The sequence below is a fragment of the Numenius arquata genome, chromosome Z (genome assembly GCF_964106895.1).
Source record: "Numenius arquata chromosome Z, bNumArq3.hap1.1, whole genome shotgun sequence".
NCBI lineage: Eukaryota > Metazoa > Chordata > Aves > Charadriiformes > Scolopacidae > Numenius > Numenius arquata.
This window is the reverse complement of record NC_133616.1, coordinates 54084224-54092558: the sequence shown is the minus strand read 5'-3', so window position 1 is coordinate 54092558 and position 8335 is coordinate 54084224.

Below are 8335 nucleotides of genomic sequence, written 5' to 3'. Positions count from 1 at the left end.
TCATTATGAAATCAGGAATATATACAAGGTGTATCCTTAATAGTAGTGAATCTCATTGTACCTGATGAAGCTCAAACATCTGGATTTGTATGTAACAGCACAACACTGTAGTCTCTTCTACAACCTGAAAATGCCAGTTATTACATCTTATCATTTATGCCCCGTCTTGGTTGTAGGCATAAAACTCTACTCCAGAACTAACTTTGACAAGCAGTTGTAAACCTCTGCTAGTGCCAAATATTCCCAGTTGCCCACTGAGTCAACATGCTTTTGCAGCACATCGCTTCTCTGTTGCATTCTTCAGAGGTGCAGTCTGGCCTTTGAAGTTGGCTGCTCTGAATCCCACTTTCTCTGCACTGCTTGACGGTAGCAGTGTTCAGAAATTAAGTTTTGGCTTTCCTGCTGTAGATTCAAGTGGAAAACAGGCAAAGCAGAAGGCCGTTTTCAGAAGGGTAGCCCTGTCCAAATGAGCCAAGCAACACGCATTTTATTAGTGGCACTTGCCAGTTCTTCATTCAAACACATGCCTGCCGCTGAATGCCTCACAATTTGTTTGGCAGTCCCAGCTCGGGCCGCGTGAGCGCTCAGCTGAGTTGTGCATCCTCCCTCCCACGTGCATGTCTACGGGATTCTGCCAGGCCTACTTGTCAGCAGTCAGTCCCATGCTACTGTGTGCATAGTATGTGCCAGTGGTTTTCTCTCATCCCACCACATTAGACATGAATGTGAACTTTTTTTCTTCATGTCCAACACTTTGAGATGTCATTAAATACTCAGCTGGAGCAAATAACTGAGTACCTGAACTACTGTGAAGTTTTGGAAGAAAGAGTCTTTGAGGAGGAGCCTCACAGAATAGGAATTAGTAAGAATGGGGCAAATCCAGACAGGCTACATGGCAAAAGAGTAAGCAGCTTTGGGCTTCAGTCTCTGTGGTTTGATTCATAGCTGTAATTTTGATTTTGCTGTCTTTGCCTGTTTAGCATTCCAGTCATTCTTCCAGGAAAGTTTAGAATAAAGTGACACCAATAAGAATGCTATGTGTGATAAGTGCAGAATGAGTGACGAGATCTTTTTTGACCATTAGAGAAGGAGATTACTTACTGATCTATCTCACTGTGTCCGAGTTGTGTGACCTTCTGCTCTGACACTGTGAGCATGGCTTGAGAGTAGAGGGACTTATAGCAGCTTCCCAGAAGCAGACAAGGAAATGAGACACAGGATCAGCCAAGGCATGAAAGTGCTGTGAGTGATTTTAACACTTCAAAATGCCTATGTTCCAAGAAAATTGTCAATTTCCAGAATCCATGCTTGCCTCCCAAGGAGTGGCATGGACCCATATGTTGAAATATGAGAAACGCTAACATTCTGAAGTAATAAAAAGAGGCAGATGCCTTCTAGACTACTAGATTGAAGATTTTGTCAGCCATTTCTCAAGGAACTTGGCTGTGTGAAAGCCATTGGGAAGTGCCATTTTTTGCTTTTGCAGGTGGGGTCCTCTAGCCTCCAGAATAAAGTTCAGAGGCAGAATGGTGTTCTGTCTCTGTATGCACTGCAGAACCATTCCTGCTGACTTCAGTCACCTGCAGTGTTGCTTCAGCTTTGAATCAAGGGTTTTTGGTTTGCTACAGCTGAGGTCAGAAGCTGACAGTGGTCTGGGGAAAATTAAAATTCTTTGAGAGTAAGCCTAGGGACACGTGTGAAGATGTGCGGAACATGGATGGTGCTAAGAATAAACGGTCCAGACCCCAGATTCACCTGAATGGAATAAGAGAGGACATCCTCTTGTAAAGTGTAGGCAAATTCTCAGTCTGCAGCTCATAACCCTGCTTCATGCTGAGGTTTCAGAAATCAAAGAGAGTAAATTCCACGTTTACTCTGTGGGTGCTTTTTTGAAGGATAAGAAGAAGTTATTCATTTCTGATAAGGTATGTTGCTTTACCCATTTAAGTGGAATGACAATTGAATACACTGAAGTCACTATTATAGGAAACGGGGTTCCTGTGAAGATGTGTAATAGTCTCTGAGCTGCTTGCTATTTACAACAAGAATTGGTGGCATGGCTCTTTGCTATCCCTAGGGTATCCCTTCAAATTCCCATTCATGCAGTTTTATCCCAGTTCATCTAGAGCTCCGGGGAACTCTTTAAGACCTAATTCAGACACCAGTTTTTTTAAGAGAGGATCATTTTTTCCTGCCTCCACTTGAATTTTTGGTCTTTATAGGATCTCAGTAGGCCTCATACATTAATAGGAGGAACTTCAGCAAAGTGTACACATTCAGCTTTGTCTGTAACTGTCTCACAGCAACAATGAGGTTATTTTTGAATGAGAATCCTAAAGATTTAGCACTTATGTCACTGGCTTTTTCTTTCCACAGAAGAGCTTATCTTACATATATCCATTTTCTATGTCATTGTCAGTTTCTGTCTTAAAATTCACGTTGCTGGATGCTTCCACGAACGCTATGCATGTGTATCCGTGGCAAATCTTTCACCTATAGAAATTGTCTAGATTCCTTTAATCCCTATTCAGCAAGGCATTTATGTCTGTGCTTCACTTTAGGCACATAAGTAATCTTTTTTACTTCAGCTGGATTATCCATGTACTTGAAACCAGATTTCAAGTTTGCTTAAGCTCTAGTTTTCTGAATAGGAACCTCAGAATATAAAGCAGTGCAACACAGTCGGCTAAATACATCCCAGATGAGTTAGAAGGGAGGTATGAGACTCTAGAGCCATAAGACCTAGATTTAGGACTAGTCTGTACTCATCTTCAAGCCCTATTTTTTTCATTATTTCCACAGCTTGCGTCTTTTTTTTTAATCTCTTTTTAGACGCTACTATGGTATCTGAGTGTTTCACAATTTTGTAAAGTGTGATCATAAGAAGATTTCTTTCTCCTCACACCTGAGGCCATGAGGGTCCCCAGCAGCCCTTTGTTTCTGTGCACGTGTACATGTGTCTGTGCATGTGTTTAGAGGAGTCGTGTACTGTGTGGACATCTTGATCTCTCAGAGAATGTCCCAAGTAGCTGGATCAGCCCCCTGGAGATACTGAGAGTTCTGCAGCTACTCTGCCTGTTCCCAGTGCTGACCGTGACACTGTCCTACATATGGCAGAAGCCTTCCTCAGTCAGAGAGGGGTCATCTCCCTCATAATATGAAGATCAAAACTCTCATCTTATTTTGACCTGAAGCCAGGGAAAAGAGCAAAGCCCACAGCTGCTCTGTTCTTAGCCATCTGTGTCGCAGGAGCAGATGGCCTGCTGCATAGTAAACCAGCTGTGCCTGTTTTAAGGGGCAGCTGTTCTGTACTTAGGCATAACAGTTGATGCTATTTAGCAGTCAAAAGTGCTGGGTGAATATAGCTCGGGCTGGCTCTGACTGGGTGGGTGTTGCTTTTTACTCGTTATGAGGAAATGGCCGTTTCAGTAAGGAAACAAGAAAAACAGTAAATCTGTCAGCTTTTCAACAAAATGTGAAAGCACCTCATAGGAGCACCTTGCAATAGTTACGAAGGGGTAGGATTCAGCTGTTTCAGTGCCAGATTTACTGTGTGACTTTGGCAAATCATTTGCTTCTTGATATTTGATAGATGATAAACTGATAAATTGAGCACAGTCTCAGGCCACTGCCTCAACTGGAAAAGTTGAGGAGTATCACCAGGAGTATCACCAGGTACGAAGTGACAGCTAAGGGAGATTTATTAAATTTTTGATGAAATACATAAGTTCCTCATGCGCTGTGTACAGGAGTAGAATAACCAAGCTTAGGGGACACTTTGTGAAGGGCAACTGGGACCCATCATGGCATTGAGTGGCTGAACAAGGCAATGTCTCACTTGCTAAATTAAGTACAATGAAAAATTAGAATAAAACTTTCTTTATATCAAAGATAATATTTTATCTACCTCCTTTAGTCTTCTTCCCTTCACTATTAAATTCTCTGGATGCTGGCAGAACAAAGTATGGGACTGTGATATTCTCAGTATTTACTGACATCAAATGGAAAAGATTTGGCAAAGATGCAGTGTAAACTTCTGTTTATTCTTAAATTGTCCCTATGAAGTTTAGGGGAAAATGTGATCTGTGTTCCTAATGTGACTGCATGCAAATACCAAAAATCTGGCAGAAATAAACAGAAAGAAGGTAGGTTGACACTATTCTTTATAAGAAAAGGATATAGCTTACTGAAGTATACAAAAATAAGATATTTCAATAGCAATAAGATTCATAGCACTAAAATGAAGAAGGTTATGAAGTGGATTGTAATTTAGACAAGTATAAAGACTGTCCATAGCAGACTGAGATAGAGCCACAATGAAAGCAACATTGCAGTACCTACTAGCTAGTGGCTAGGGGCATTTACTGGTGGCTGGTGGTGAAACTGAAGTATATACTCAGCTATTATCCAAGTGGTGCTTGGATAATACAGCCCGTATAGCCCCCTAGGAAGTAGATGGTGAACGGTGAATTATTCATAGTGCTTCCTTATGCAGGCTGCCTTAGTATTGCCCAACATGAGCCATCTGCTCTTTCTAGTGAGCTGAACTTTGAGAGATCCAAGCGGTAGATTTATTTGTACAGGATGCAGCACTGATGGGAGGAGGCTTTTGTTGGCATATTCACTTAACGAACACTTTCATAATCTGCCACCGTAACTTCATATACTGTATGTCATGAAGAGGATCAGGGGAGTTTGAAGAGTTAGATCCTCAGTGTGGGAAGTGCCCTCATTCTTCCTGAAATATCTACTCTGGTATTCTAAACTGCTTGTTTGGTGGCTAGTGGTTTTTTTTAATAGTTGTCTTAAGAGGACTTAGTGCTTTTAGCAGCTACTGTTGGTGAGAATTTGCTGAGTTACTCGCTTCTGAAAGAAAGACAGCTGCTAGAATATGTAGATAGCTCGTGGTTAATCTTTGATGATGTGATGGCTGCTGTGAGGGATAAGTGAGGAATTTCCTCTAGGTCTCTACAGCCTGCACTACACAGCCAGTCTCCACACTACACAGTTGTGAAAGACTCACATCCTCACCTGGTCCATGGGTTATACTAGGGAAATTTGCTACTTTAGCTTAGCTGAGTAGCAGCTAAGTTGATTTACACATCTATCCTCAGCAGAACTACTAGCCTGGTAAATCAACAGTCCCAACCTCATCTGTTTTAATTTCCACTGTGTAGGTTTGGCTCCATGCAAAGACCTGTTAACAGCAGACCATAGGATGCTGCACTATAAACACACCCCCTAGCATGCCCCAGGTCTTTTGTTTGTGCCTAATGTTTTCTGAAATTAAAAACTTCACTGGGAGTTCAGGTGAAGCCATCTTATGACTGTGTGCTTTGGAGATCTGCTTTCTCACACCGATGTGATCCATCTTTGTGTAGTCCAGAAAAAGCAGTAGAAACTACTTGAGATGAGCCATGACACAAAATGATATTACTGGCAATTCATAATTATTCCCAGTGTTTGTAATGCAGTCATTCCTGCAGCTCTAGATAAGTGTTCTGTTGTGATTAGCACTGTAGACACTAATAAAAAAAAAAATTATTGCCATCTCAGAGATCCTGCAGTGGACAGGCAAGATTATTACTTCCCATTGCAAAGGCATAGAGAAATTTGGTGACTTCACAAGATAACAGAGAAAACTGTCAGACTATGGGATTCAAACCTTTCAATGTGTGGGAATACCCAAATCCTAGTCAGACCCTGAATTCAAAAGAGTACCGCTCCCAGCCTCTGAGGCTCAGCTTCTGTGACCTGACATTGTTGTGCGTCTCTCGGAGCCATAGACATTAAAATTCATCACCTCCAGAAAACAGAAAATTAAAGTGAAAAAAAAGAGGTTGCTTAATTTGTGTGTGTATTCATTACAGTCACTGTAGAAGCAGATATTGCAAGATAAGGTGGAAATATGTAGGTCATTCAAAATGTGTTCTTCCCTGGGATGGAGGAGGTTGGTTTTCTTTTTTCCTGCAGTTAGAAGATAGGGTAAAGACTGACACTGAGAGAGAATGGAAGCGACAGGTGATGAAAGAGAAAGAGAATGAAAGTGACTATTGTAACAAAGCCTTTGAATTAACAGCAGATGAAAAGAAACCTGAACTAATTCAAAGCTAAAATATATGGGTGATGTTTGGCTGTGGTAAAGCAAAAGATACAGTGCTAAGCAATTAAATCTGAGCATCAATTCTGCAGGCTGGACTACTCATTCATTTTGAAAAACAGTGTGATAAAGAAAGATGCACAGAAAGTATCCCATATCAAGGCCACTGCATAAGAAGTTTGACTTGTGTAATATTGCAAGCTTCGTCTGTGACAAAATCAATTCACTTCTTTTCACAAGTCCAGTCCACACCACTGACATTGCTTTTTGGAGAACTAGGCCCGGATTTGCCCTCAGCAATCAAAGGCTAACAAGTATTAATACTAGCTAAGAAGTGAGCCAGAAACAGTCAAAGCAACGTAACTTCCTACATCAGTCTTAACAACGTAATTGCAACCTATCCAGATATAATAAAAACATTGAACTTTTATTAAATCAGACTTGCCAACAGAGGGTCAAAACCCAAAACCTGAGCATGTTTCTAATTTTCTACCACTGTGCTGTTTCAGTTTTCAGCAGACTAATAGCTGCTCCAGTGGAGACGTTGCAGTGGTGTACTGCCTTCTAAGTACCAGGTCCACCAGGCCTTCTGCTTATACTTTGTACTGTCCTTCATACCTGGGTGAACAGGGCATACAATGCTTCCATTCCAGTTTCAGAACATATCAAATGTATTTGTCACCTCTTTGAGCATTTGATAATAATTAGGAAAAGTAGAAGGCACAGCAGAACAAAAATTTCTCAGCAGAATTTTTAATGGCAATTTTTTCTCAGTTCAGCAAAGTTGGAAACATTTAACCAATGTTAGTGGGAGCAAGATATGAATTTTTTGGGGGGTATGGATGATTTAAGAACCTTTCATTTAACTTTTTGACATTTCAAATATTGTTTAACATGTCATGCTACAGTGTGTAACATATCAGGTGATAGAGATTAAAAAAAGCACTTCAACGTAGTCAGATTTGGGTCATTCCAGAAAGGACTTTTTTTAAGATCTTTTTTAGAGCAAATTTTTATATAGTCTATCAATACTGCTGCTATTTGAGAAGATAAGAATTCTGAAATATCAGAATTTCCTGTGCATGGCACTGCATTTCTGCATTTTGACTGCTTTTTATGGTGTAGAATTTGGTATGCTGAGTCTTAGGCAAGGATATCACAACCACTACTAGACTAGTGCTAGAAAAAGCCCACAACCTGTTCCATAAGCAGTTTGACTTGTGGGATATTGCAAGCTTCCCTCCCCTTCCCAGCCCCCAATTCTGTTATTTTCCCTCCTCTCTCTGTTTTCTGCCTAATGCTTTCTTATGCTGGCATGAATGTCTTAAATAGATCAGAGATCTGCATTGAGTAAGTTAAGAGAAAAAAAGGTATGGAAGTCATATATACACACACATATTTCAAGAGATCATTAACTGAATTATAAACACCATGTGAAGGACAGTCTGCCTTATTTTGCCTCATTTTCTAAATGAACTTAGATTTCTGGAGAGCACAAAACTCGATTGAGGCCATTTAAGCTACAGCAACCATCTTGTGTAAAGCGGAAGGAAAACTAATATGAAGTAAGAGCTAAATAACTATCAATATAGCATTTTGTGGCTGAAGTAATAATAGCTTTGCCAATACTCCTTGCTCTGTAGGACACTATGTAGGTCTTACAGGGCAAAGAGAGTGGTTAAGCTATCATTTTTCATTTTTCATTTCCCCTTTCCATGTCTTGGTGTTATGTAGTGTTTTGTAAGAACTGTTAAGTTACTACTGTTACTAGTTGCCCTGGCATCTTAGGGGCCACATGTGGCCAAAGTATCACTGTGGTTAGAGTCATACAGATAGAGGACAAAGTGATAGTTACTGCCCTGAAGACCTTTATGGGTGTCTGCCAAAACTGACATTATGTCTCCTTTATATGAATTGCACCAGTCCTTTGAAGTTATTGATGCTGCGCAGATTTACACCACTTGAGGATTTGCCTCCTATTTTTGTAGATACAGCAGGATGTTGTAGCCTCCAAAAACGTCTGCAGGCAGCCGGTTTTCTTGCTAAGCTGCAGCTCCTCTGTTTGTAGCTCAAGTAGTCATCTGTAAGCTTGCGAGACAGCTCCTTCGCTGGGAGCTGCAGCTTCTCAACATGCTGCTCTTCACACACTGAGATGAAGCAGCGAGACGGTTATTTTCACTCTTTCCTCGTGTCACCCTGCAGGTATGTCAGCATTGCGCTGGTACAGCTTTCCAG